The sequence below is a fragment of the Sus scrofa genome, chromosome 8 (genome assembly GCF_054392235.1).
Source record: "Sus scrofa isolate SSC_HxYL_T2T_F1_AM1 chromosome 8, Sscrofa_HxYL_maternal_Yorkshire_Landrace_v2.0, whole genome shotgun sequence".
In the NCBI taxonomy this organism is placed as follows: Eukaryota; Metazoa; Chordata; class Mammalia; order Artiodactyla; family Suidae; genus Sus; species Sus scrofa.
The window spans coordinates 22,233,424-22,246,169 of NC_139390.1; the positions used below are offsets into that span (position 1 = coordinate 22,233,424).

General features: G+C 35.7%; 1 long non-coding RNA gene across 2 annotated transcripts in view; it reads left to right on the forward strand.

Moving 5' to 3' along the window:
• LOC110262070 (uncharacterized) overlaps positions 1-12,358 on the forward strand; it is a 1,266,882-nt gene extending 1,254,524 nt beyond the window's left edge. For both annotated transcript variants that reach the window (XR_014813707.1, XR_014813694.1), the window contains one exon: positions 9,538-12,358. This is a non-coding gene — a long non-coding RNA (uncharacterized LOC110262070). The remainder of the gene's footprint in view (positions 1-9,537) is intronic.
• Positions 12,359-12,746: the final 388 nt, after the last annotated feature.

Here is a 12,746-nt window from a genome sequence, read left to right on the forward strand (position 1 = left end):
ATTTCCAGGGTACATTAACAGACATTAGAAAAGAAAATTTTTAAGACTCATGTAACACAAGAAATATATATATTTAAAAACATCATTAGCTCCAAAGTAAGTAGTATTTGGTATTTTTCAAGAATTCTCCATAATCCCAATTTACCTGTGTTAATTTACCCTGGGACTGGCTTCTAAGTTGTATGGTACGTAATATTTTTAAAACCTTTCTTGCTACTTTATTCTTAGTGTCCCCCAGATTTGTTTCTATGAAGACTAATAGGGAAAGCCAGACAAATTGAGGAAAAAGTTTTTGCTATGAGGATCTCTCACATATTATAAGGCCTTAAACCTCGTTAAACATATGTTTGTAAGTGATTCTTACTGTGCTCAATTATTTGGAGTAATCCAAGACAAAAGACATGGATAAGCTAAAATCATTGATTTTCATTTCCTTCTCATTATAGTAGGTAGATGATTAGTGGCTGTCTCTTGGTGAACAGAGACAGAGCTACTATTTCATAGAGTATTTTTTCTTTTCTGAAAAATTTTGCAGTTAATTTACTAAGATTTTTTATTGATCACCTTGTATTTTTAACTTGCCATCTTAAACTATTACTTGAAAGGCAAAGGAGAAATAAGTAGCTCAATGGAGGCACAAGCTAAATATGCAAATGAATGATTTGAATCTTTTTAAGTGACTTATAGATTGTGATAGAATGATGGTTACTATGGCTACCTTCAGAGAAATATTGAGGATTAAAAATAAAAACATTTAAAAAAGGTTAACTATTTGCCTTTTTAAAGAATTGATACCTGTGTACAAATATCTAAAAATTCATAATTTGTGGGAAAAATAGTCCTACATCACAGATGTAGCTCTCATCTAGCTAACTCAACACTAGAGCCTTCAACTACTCTCATCTTTCAGCAGGTTGGTCTAGTGCTTATAGCAGTGGTCAGAGTTCTGAGCAAGAGAGAGAATAACTGTACAAAGCCTCTGGAGGCTTAGATTCTGGATTCATACTGTGTTCTTTCTATCATTCTGTGGCCAAAGTAATTGACAAGTCTTACCCAGATTAAGCGACGAGAAAAAGACTCCACATCTTTAAGAGAAGGGAAGAATTGGTCATCATTTTTTGCTATCTACTGTACTTATTTCTAGATAAGATTAATTAGGACAGAGAAAGAAAAAATTGCTACGGAAAATATAGATTCATAAATACACAATTAGTTAACAGTCATATCACACATTCTAAGAATTACAACTAAAATGGTACAGTGAAGATTTTTGGTTTGGAAGACCTGGAAAAATTTAAAATTGAAAAGAGTTAAATAAAACTCCAAAAAAGTTAATTTTTATAACTATCTGAATATAAGAAGATAGGTAAGAGAGGGCATTTTTACCCAAAACTGCATTTATTTCTTCTATTTCAACATTTATTTGACCAGATTACTCATATTTTAAAAGGTGGAATAAAAATCTTTGACTCATCTTTCACATTTTATTATTTGGGTGGTATGCGTATGCAATGAACGTAAAAGCTACTGAATATCCTCCCTCTCAAACCACTGTTTTAGCTCTTATAACTATTTCTATTTCTGTTTATTACAAAAGTCTGGAGGGAATTTGCAAAACCTAAATAGTCTTTTTTCATCTAATCAGGATTTGTTGTATGTTAACTTCTTTGCACAATCTCATAGGAAGATATTGATTAAAGGAACCGAAAGATATACATCTACTTATTCACAGGACTCATAGTCTCTCTTAGACAATGATATTCAATTTACATGATTCAAGAAGGGGAAACTGATTATCTATTCTCTATTACCAATATCAACATCATTAGGGACCTTAATAGCCACAATAGTAGGAGTATGGCATCTAATAGATTTTGGACATAAGAGCCATTTTCAATTTTATCTCTATTGGAATTAAGAAAGCCACCTTGTTTTTACAACTTTCCAAAACAGAGAGACACCCCAAAGGCTTATATATTTTCAGTATAAATGTTGGCAGTTTTGCCCTTGGCTAGAACCCTAAGAGTACATAGAGTTCTGCTTGTTGGACCAAAATATCCAAAGGCAAAGTACTGCCTCAATTACTTAAAAAAAGAATTATGTTGACTATCTGGCATAATATTTGCCACTTTCATCTTTCAGATGAGAACCATCAGTGAACTATGAGAAATCAGCTTATCCAAAGGATTTTCCTGTTAAGTCATCATGAGGTGTTAAAAGGCGTTGAACAGTCATGAGCAGTGACCTCTGTAGAGGAAGGGAAAAGGGCGGCAAGAATAAAGTTATTAGAGTGAGAAACAGTTAAATGAGGAGCAGTTAGCCAGAGAATCTCAGAGGAGGTGAAGCCACTGGCCAAAATGCATTGCATGTAATGATAATTCAGGGGGGCTTCTCCTGCATGGGGTACAAGGTGGTTAAAGGGGATCTTATTATTTCTTTAGTGGCATTAAGATTACAGTGGCAGGAATAGCTCTGAGGCAATAGGTTATACTTGTGCCAACACATCTACTTGTTAGAGATAATACTCATAGTTTGATAACTGTCCCATGTTTTGGGGTGAGCAAGGGCATTTCCTTCCTATTCACGTACAAAAGAAAAAAAAGTAGAGGTGTTACTAGGGTGTCCAAGTATGGGGGATTTATTAAAGTTTCATTAAGCTATTAAAACTTGCATTATCCTGATTTTTTTCTTAGTAATTTGGTCAGGTTCTGTGTTTTGTTTTCTTTGTTTTTTTTTTTTTTGTTTGTTTATTTTTTTTGTTTTTTTTTGTCTTTTTAGGGCCACACCCACAGCATATGGAGGTTCCCAGGCTAGGGGTCCAATCGGAGCTGTAGTTGATGGCCTATGCCACAGCCACAGAAATGCCAGATCCAAGCCGTGTCTGTGATCTACACCACAGCTCATGGCAATGCTGGATCCTTAACCCACTGAGTGAGGCCAGGGATCAAACCGGCAATCTCATGGTTCCTAGTCAGATTTGTTTCTGCTGTGCCATGATGGGAACTCCAGGTTCAGTGTTCTTAATAAGGTATATAAAGACTTGGCTGAGTTCACCTCTTTCTATGAGTACATTAGAGTTACAATTATTTACAGAGCAACTACCAGTGTGAATGACCTGAAGACTAGCAGAAAAAAATTTCCACAATGAAGGTTCTAAAGAAGGAATGATGAGATAGATAGGAGAAGTGGGGATGGAGCATGGTCAAGATCCACACCTCCTGGGAATGAGACCAATAGAGAGAATAATCACAATTGCAGAGGTTCTCCCCAAGGAGATTTATCTGAACCCCACATTGGGCTCCAGAGTCTGGGGATCTTGCACCAGGAAGATAAGCCCCCATAATATTTGGCTTTGGAGGCCAGCGGGGCTTTGTATGGGAGAGTTGAGTAGCAGAGCTATAGGAAACAGACTCTGCTCTTAAAGGACATACACAAAATTCACATGCTCTGAGATCAAGCACAAAGGCAGTAACTTGAAAGGAGCCTGGGTCAGAGCCACTTGCTGATCTTAGAGAGCCTCCCAGAGAGGAAGGAGGCAACTGGGACAAAGATCCTGGCAGCAAGATTGAAATCATATCAAACGTTTTCCCAACTCTAATGCTATGAGACTAGAAATTAACTGTAAGAAAGGAAAACTGCCAAAAGCACAAACATGTGAAGGCTAAACAGTATGCTACTAAACAACCAGTGAGTCACTGAAAAAATCAAAGAGGAATGGAAAAAACACCTATGACAACTAAAACTGGAAACACAATGATTCAAAATCTATGGGATGCAGCAAAAGCAGTTCTAAAAGTGAAGCTTGTAGAGATATAAGCCTACCTCAGGGAATAAAAATCTCAAATGAAAAATCCAACCTTACACCTAAAGTCTGAACTAGAACAAGAAGAACAAACAAAGCCCAAAGTCAGTAGAAGGAAAGAAATCATAATGATCAGAGCAGAAATAAATGGAAACTAAAAAAAAAAAAAAAAAAAAAAAAAAAACAGTAGAAAAGATCAATGAACCCAAGAAATAAAAATATGAAATAGGAGAAATACAGCCTCTTCAGTAAATGGTATTGAGAAATCTGAACAACTACATGCAAATAAAACAAAACCAAACAAAAACCAAACAAACAAAACTGGACTATTTTCTCATACCATGTATAAAAATAAACTCAAAATGAATGAAAGACTTAAATGGAATATTTGAGACCATGAAACTCCTAGAAGAAATTATAGTCAGCATGCTCTTTGATGTCAGTCATAGTATTTTTTGGAATATGCTTCCTCAGGCAAGGGAAACAAAAGCAAAAATAAACAAATGAGACTACCTCAAACTAAAGAACAACCAAAGAAACTGTCAATAGAATGAAAAGAGAGGAGTTCCTGCTCTGACTTTGTGGGTTAAAGATCCAGAGTTGCCACAGCTGTGGCATAGGTTGAAGAAACAGCTTGGATTCAGTCCCTGGCCTGGAATTTCCATATGCTGTTGGTGTGGCCAAAAAAGAAAAAAAAAAAAAAAAAAGGAATGAAAAGGTGGCCTACTGAATGATATATCTGGTAAGTAGCTTACATCCAAAATATATCAAAAAAAGTCACTTGACACAACATAAAAACAAAAGAAAAACAAAACCAAACAAAACCCAATTGAAAAAATGGGCAGAGGACTTGAATAACATTCTCCAAGACATACACATAGCCAACAGACACACAAAAAGATGGTCAACACCACTAATCCTCAGGGAAATGCAAACCAATACCACCCTTCAGAATAGCTGTAGTCAAAAAGAGAATAAATAACAAGGACTGATGAAGATATGGAGAAAAGGGAACCACTGTGTACTGTCAGTGGTAATGTAAATTGTGTAGTCACCATGGAAAACAATATGGAGGTTCCTCAAAAAGAACCACCATATGATCCAACAATTCCACTTCTGAAGAAAACAAAAGCACTAATTTGAAAAGATATGTGCACCGTTAAGTTCAGTACAGCATTTTTTATTGTAGCCAAGATATGGAAACAACTTAAGTATCTATCAATGAATAAAGGGAGTTCCTGCTGTGGCTCAGTGTGTTAAGAACCCAACATAGTGTCCCTGAAGATTTGGATTTGACTCCTGGCCTGGCTTAGAGGGTTAAGGATACACCATTGCCACAAGGTGCAACATGGGTCTCAGATAAGGCTCAGATCCTGTGTTACTGTGGCTGTGGTGTAGGCCTGCAAAGTATAAAATATCCAATCTTCCATCTGCTGATAAAATCTGATTACATTTGCATGTAATGTGTTTTTGGAATTGAAAGAGATATTTATAGTCAAATAATCCTTTTTATGAGATTATGATTCACTGTGAATAAAAGATGCTACCTTCATCATAATACCTCCAAAAAGATGCACATGGGTGATACTTAAAATATAGGAAGAGAGGAGGCCATATTCAAGGTTTTAGAAGATGGATTCAGGTCTTAGATAAGAATATGTTGGATTAATTGTCCTTGTTTAATGTTTTCTCCTAAGACACACAAGTGAAAACTTTACATGTTGTTTAATAATTTCTTCTCTCCTATTGCATTACTTAGAAAGATGAAGGAAAAGAATATAATAATGGTTCAAAGTCATTGTTATCATTTGCATTCCAGGATCCCAGATCCCCACCCAATGGGCCTATGCTATTCCTTTCTGGTCCTTGTAAATTCTTGTTTAATTCTGTCTTTTCCCCTCTCCTTCCCTGCATCCTTCCTTCTTTCATAACTTTTTTTTTCCTTTCCCACTCATTCTCTTCTTTCCTTCCTTTTTTCAACTTTGAAGTATTTGAATACCTCCTTTGCAAGAAAAAACCCTAATGTTATAGTGGTAAATAAAACACGTAGTCCTGGTTATCAAGAAGTTAGGAACTTGTGGTCCAATAGAGAAGGTAGATGTTAATAAAGTAATTAAAAATATAAGGATTCAATTATTTACATAGTTAAGAAGCAGGGATATGATATTATAGAGTGAATTCCTATGTTGGAGTTCCCAGTGTGATGGTATTTGGAGATGGGGCCTCTGGCAGATAGTTAGATTTAGATGAGATCATAAAGATGGGGCCCCCATGGCGGGATCTGTGTCTTTATAAGAAAAGGAAGAGAAACAAGAGCTCTTTGCTCTCTCCCCCATGTGAGGACACAGTGATAAAGCTGCCATCTACAAGCCATTGTAGCAACATGGATGGATCTAGAGATTATCATATTAAGTGGAGTAAGCCAGACAAAGACAAATATTATATGATATCAATTTTATGTCAAGTCTAAAACAAAATGAAAGGAATGAACTTATATACAAAAAAGAAGCAGACACAGACATAGGAAAAAACTTACGGTTACCACAAGGGAAATGTGGGAGAGATAAATTAGAAGTTTGGGATTAACATATACACACTACTGTGTATAAAATAGATAACCAGCAAGGACATACTGTATAGCACACGGGACTATATATATATGTGTCAGTTTGCTGTACCCTGAAACACGATGTTGTAAATCAAATAAACATCAATTAAAAAAGAAGCTAATATAGGAGTTCCCATCATGGCTCAGTGGTTAACGAACCCAACTAGCATCCATGAGGATGCAGGTTCGATCCCTGGCCTTGCTCAGTGGGTTACGGATCTGGTGTTCCTGTGAACTGTGGTGTAGGTTGCAGGCACAGCTCAGGTACTGCATTGTTGTGGTTCTGGTGTAGGCTGGCGGCTGCAGCTCTGATTGGACCCCTAGCCTGAGAACCTCCATATGCCACTGGTGTGGCCCTAAAAGACAAAAAGACAAAAACAAACAAACAAAAAAAGAAGAAGCTAATATAAAGTTAAAAGTAAAAATTTAACTTCCTCTTTTAAGTTGTTCAAGTCTTAATGCTGAGGACATAACACATAGAAAAGTATCGGCTGATAGAAAGATGAGGCTGAGGTGAAATTATAAGTAAACAAGGTATAAAATAAACTTCTGGAAACACCTGCTATGGTTCTTCTACTAACACCTTGGAAGGCAGCTGTAGCGTGCTAAGCAATTGCATACCTCCGAGACAGTAGTGAGCTCTCTGTATCTCTAAAAAATGTGGCATTTATGCTTAAACAATGAGCAGAGATTATCTGTGATAAGCAAAGCATCAGAGCTTTGGGAAGGCAAAATATTCAGCAAATCGGATTTGCTAAGGAGGAGATTTCTTTTTTCAAGGAACTGAGAAGTAAAGAGTGTAATCAGAAAACACAAAATGATGAGTCAACTGCCACAAATGAGATTGCTGAATTGGTACCAGACTTGGAGGCAAGTAAAATGCTAAATGATTTAGATTCAAATCTAAATATAATGGGAATTAAGGGAAGGATTTTCACCAGGTGAAAATGGTATGAATTGTGCTGTGCATTTATGTGACCACCACAACTATGAGGCTGCAATAGTTGTCTGAACTTGTCTAAAGAATAGCAATATTATAGGAGTTCCCATTGTGGCTCAGCAGAAGCGAATCTAACTAGCATCCATGAGGACACAGGTTTAATCCCTGGCCTCGCTCAGTGAGTTAAGGATTCAGTGTTGCAGTGAGCTGTGGTGTAGGTCACAGATGTGGCTTGGATCTGGTATTGCTGTGGCTATGGCATAGGCCAGCAGCTACAACTCCAAATCAACCCCTAGCCTGGGAACCTCCATATGCCATGGGTACACCCTAAAAAGCCAAAAAAAAAAAAAAAAAGAATAACAATATTTTAGGTGGAAAAGACTATTTTGAACTATGCTTATAATTCTCATTAGTGTTTATCATTTTTATCTTGTAATAATCTTTATTTTGAGAATTAATCAAATTTTAAATAATATCAGTCAAATTCCAAAACTTTTGCAATTTCTGTCCGAACTTTGGAATTTTTTTTAAAGTTTTATTTAAATATAATTGATTTACAAAGTTGTGATAATTGGAAGAGATTCTTTACTCTTTGTATAAAAGCCACTTCCGAATGTTTTGTAAAACTGTTCAGTTTTTTCTTTGGAAATATTTACCATTGCATTGATGTTGATTTAACTTCATTATAAAAACTTAATTTCACATTTGTTTTATGTTGAAGAATAGGTAAGTGTTAATATGGTGTGGTGTTATCTAAAATGTAGAAAATGTTAGGGTAGAAGATAGATTTTGTGTTTCTAAATGATACGATGTATATGTTAGACTAGTCTTTTCAAAAAGTGAAGGAAATCAGATAAGTTTATAAAATAATTAAACTAAATTTTATGTAAGGAGACATATGATATACAAAGCATTACGATAAGTGTTTCCGTGTACTTTTTTGGAAATTATGCAGAATCTAAAACTTCACATTTGAGGATAGAATTGATTTTTAAAATATTATCTTTATTGAATCATTAAATTTAAAATTTTATTATTACTGCAAAAATAAAACTAAATGGAAGTCCCTTAGACACTAAAGTTAGATTTTGATCATATATTTTGCTGTGTTATTATTTCTATCTTTTTTTTTTTCCTAATGGCCACACCCACGGCATATGGAAGTTCCCAGGCCAGGGATTGAATCTGAGCCAGAGCTGCGACCTACACCACAGTTATGGCAACTCAGGATCCTTTAACCCACTATGCTGGATCGAACTTTGCCCCTGAAGCAACCCAAGCCACTGTAGTCTAATCTTAATCTACTGTGCCACAGCAGGAACTCCTATTATCTCAATCTTTTTTTTTTTTTTTTTTTGTCTTTTGTCTTTTGGTTGTTGTTGTTGTTGCTATTTTTGGGCCGCTCCCGCGGCATATGGAGGTTCCCAGGCTAGGGGTTCATTCGGAGCTGTAGCCACCGGCCTACGCCAGAGCCACAGCAACTCGGGATCCGAGCCACGTCTGCAACCTACACCACAGCTCACGGCAACGCCGGATCGTTAACCCACTGCGCAAGGGCAGGGACCGAACCCGCAACCTCATGGTTCCTAGTCGGATTCGTTAACCACTGCGCCACGACGGGAACTCCCGTATTATCTCATTCTTAACCAAATACCTTTATTTGATGATTACTGCCAAATTGTCTTTATTTTTTAGTTTCCTTATTTTATTATTTTTATTTAAGTATAGTTGATTTAAAATGTTGTTTTAGTTTCAGATGTGCAGCAAAGTGATTCAGTTATACATATATACTTTTTTCCTCTTATTCTATATTACATTTATATAGAACTGTAGCAGTGATATGAGAGTGTGTTAGTTATTTATTGCTGCTTAACAAATTATCCCCAAACTTCGTGGCTTAATGAAACAAATAGTTACAATCTCACAGTTCTATGAGTCAGTAATCTGGGCATGATTTTTCAGGGTCCTGTGGCCCTGGATCTCTCATAAATCTCCTGGCAAAGTATTGACCAAAGCTATGGTCAACTCAAAGCTCTTTTTGGGGAAAATTCCCTCTTAGACTCACATGTAGTTGTTGGCATTATTTAGTTTCTCCCAGGCTTTTGGATTGTGAGATTCAGTTGTTGGCTGGTCTGTATGTTGGCTGGAGGCTTCCCAAAGTTTTGTCTGTAAATCATCTCCTAACAGGACAGCTGGTTTCATCAAACTGATCAAGTAATAGAGAGCAAGAGACTGCCTGAAAGATGGAACCCCATCACCTGTCGTATGTTCTTTGTTAAAGGTGAATCATTACTTGTAATTCACACTGAAAGGAAAGAAATTTTACAAAGGTATGAATACTAAGAAGAAGGAATCTTTGAAAGCCGTCCTTGAATATGTCGACCACGAGGGAATTGTACATGCATTCTTGCTGCATTAATTTCCCAAACTTCTGTGAGTGAGAACTTTTGATCCCTAGGAGTTGTTTGGAAAACACTCAAAATAAATATTAGCAAACTTCATTCTTTGGCCAACCAAATGTCACTTACCATTTTTCTGCAAAAAAAACATGTTGATGGTGTATACTGCCTGGAGAAATCACAGTCACAGTCTTTCAAAAAATAAAGTCACAATATACTGGTAGTTATTTCCTAGACTCATCCTATTCAATATTAGAGTGCTGTCCATCAAGAAGTTTGGTCCAGTTAGTTAAACACAGATTTCATTCCTGCATTTGCCATGACTCCCAAAGAGTTTACCTGTCTTCTTTTTATTGGCCTTGTACACATACCACAGTTGTAAAAGGGAAAATAAAATATACCACTGTAAATTGCTCAGATTCTAAGAAAACTCTAGAATAAGAATTTGTATTTCTCAGATGGAGACATTATCTTCAAAATTCAATGTATTTAGTAGTACTTTACATGCTAATGCATGCATGCAAACCAGAGCAAAAATAAAAATAACTGTTCAAGGAAGATTCCTTTATACTCACCCATCTACTGTTAGAAGAATTCCTAGAAAATGCAGAAAGATATGGACCATTATTGTTACGCTGAGTGATTCATTAATGCTCAACTACCTTGGATGATAATGGAACCACCCATGCACATTATTGGAAAAATGTAGCCCTGGAGAGTTAAACAAATGTAATGCAGAGAATAATGTGTCTCAGGAGGGAATGTATGACCTACTCACTATATTAACTTTGTATTGTCTTTGCTTCTGTGATTGGTTAAAAAAACCTATAAAGATGGTTATTAATATTTTAGAGAATGTTAGGAAGTCTCTTACTCTGTATAAAGGAAAACAAGTGAATTACTAAAGACTACATTAAAGAATGGTTTTACACTGGAATATTTATGCAATATGCACTTTTTTTGTTTTGGAATATGTTCACACTTGAATATGAGCTATTTCTAAGAGGAGTTTGTCCACTTTATTTGTGATGTAAGTCAATAGATTAAAAACATTATTATTGGTTATCGACTATGTTTCAAGTACAATCGTGTGACACAAAAAAACTACAACTTTCTTCAAAGAGGTTAGGATAATAGTAACTCAAATTCGTTCATTATTTTAGCATATAAAAATCAGTTTCACATACAAAAGCAAGGTATTGTCTAAATAACATTTTTTTAAGTAATATCTTCAAGACTCTGTGGCTTCTAAAGTGGCATATTGAAGAATTCTGAACTCATCATTTTATTCCTCCTAGCAAGGTTTTATCAAAGTATGTTCCATATTGCATTCAACTGTGAGATAGTGCTTTCCTGCATGTCATCCATGGATTATCTGATTGGAATCACCTGGCGTATGTGTTAAACACATATATTCTGACCACATACATAATCATTTTGTATCCAAGTTTCTATGGGGCAACTAGAAACATCTCCATTTTAACTAAGTGTCTGTGTCTTTGCTGTGCACAGTGCAGCATGAGAACCACTTCCCTTTGTTATGTTAGAGAGATGAACTTTCATTTGTGAAACTAATAGCGATGGCTTGAAAGAAATGGGCAATACATAATAGAAAACTGCAAAGCGGTAAATTGTCCTAAAATGCAGAGTATTTTGTTTATTAATAACAATTCTTGAAGTTTACTATGTCTCAGGCATTGTACCAAGCACTTTAAGCACAATACTTAATTTAAATCTATAAAAGGATCTCTTCTAGAAAAGAGAAATTTTAAACCTATAATTTACAAATGAAGAAACTGAGACTAGGACAATATATTGGACTGACTAAGATCATACAAAGAGTTAACAAAGGAGAGATTCAAAATCAGGTCAATCTTTAATTTCTCAATTTCTATGGTACCCTGGTTTGCAGTGGTTAAAGTGCCACTGAGAAAGGCAATTGCTTTTAGGCTTTGGTACCTAGAGAAGTGGGACTCACAGTAGTCACTGAAGAATGATTGGCATTTAAATGAATATAATAAATGGAGAGAGTATTCCTGCTTTGACTAACAGTGTAAATAAATCTTAAAGTTGAACATAGCTGTGAATGTATGTGACATCAAATGCTGCAGGGTAGATGAGTAGGTTGCATTGACTTCCTGGGAATAGAGCAAATATTTCTTTGGTAGTTCAGAGGTGAAAATTTTTACTTCCATCAGTGTAAATAAAAGAAAATGTGTATGTATGTGGCAGTAATTTAGAATTTCCTTCTGCACATATTTTTTTGTTGTATTTGAAGCATTTAAAGCACTTGACTATCGTCTTCTTAAAAATCTTTTCATCTTGAGGTTGAGAGATATTGTTCTACCTGATTTCCATTCATCACTGTTTTATCAATCCTCTGTCTCATTTATCTTTTTGCACTTATCCCTGAAATGTGGGTTTTATTTTGTATGCTATCCAAATGTGGACTTTATGGTTTTATCTACAATTTCTGCTTGGGGTTTCTTTAACTAATGTCTAAAATATTTTTTCAGTCTTTATAGGGCTTAACAATTACTGCTGGGTGCCAATTCACTTGATATTTATTTCTTCCTTGGTTTTGGCTGATAGTGTCTCAATTAAAAAAATAATTTAGGAGATGTTCATTTGTGCTGGATATTAGATTCCAGTTATAAGTGATATCATATGGTATTTGTCTTTGTCTTTCCGGCACAAATGAACATCTCCTCAGAAAAGAAAATCATGGACTTGGAGAAGAGACTTGTGGCTGCCTGATGGGAGGGGGAGGGAGTGGGAGGGATCGGGAGCTTGGGCTTATCAGACACAACTTAGAATAGATTTACAAGGAGATCCTGCTGAATAGCATTGAGAACTTTGTCTAGATACTCATGTTGCAACAGAAGAAAGGGTGGGGGAAAAACTAATTGTAATGTATACATGTAAGGATAACCTGACCCCCTTGCTGTACAGTGGGAAAATAAAAAAAATTATTAAAAAAAAATTAAAATTGAAAAA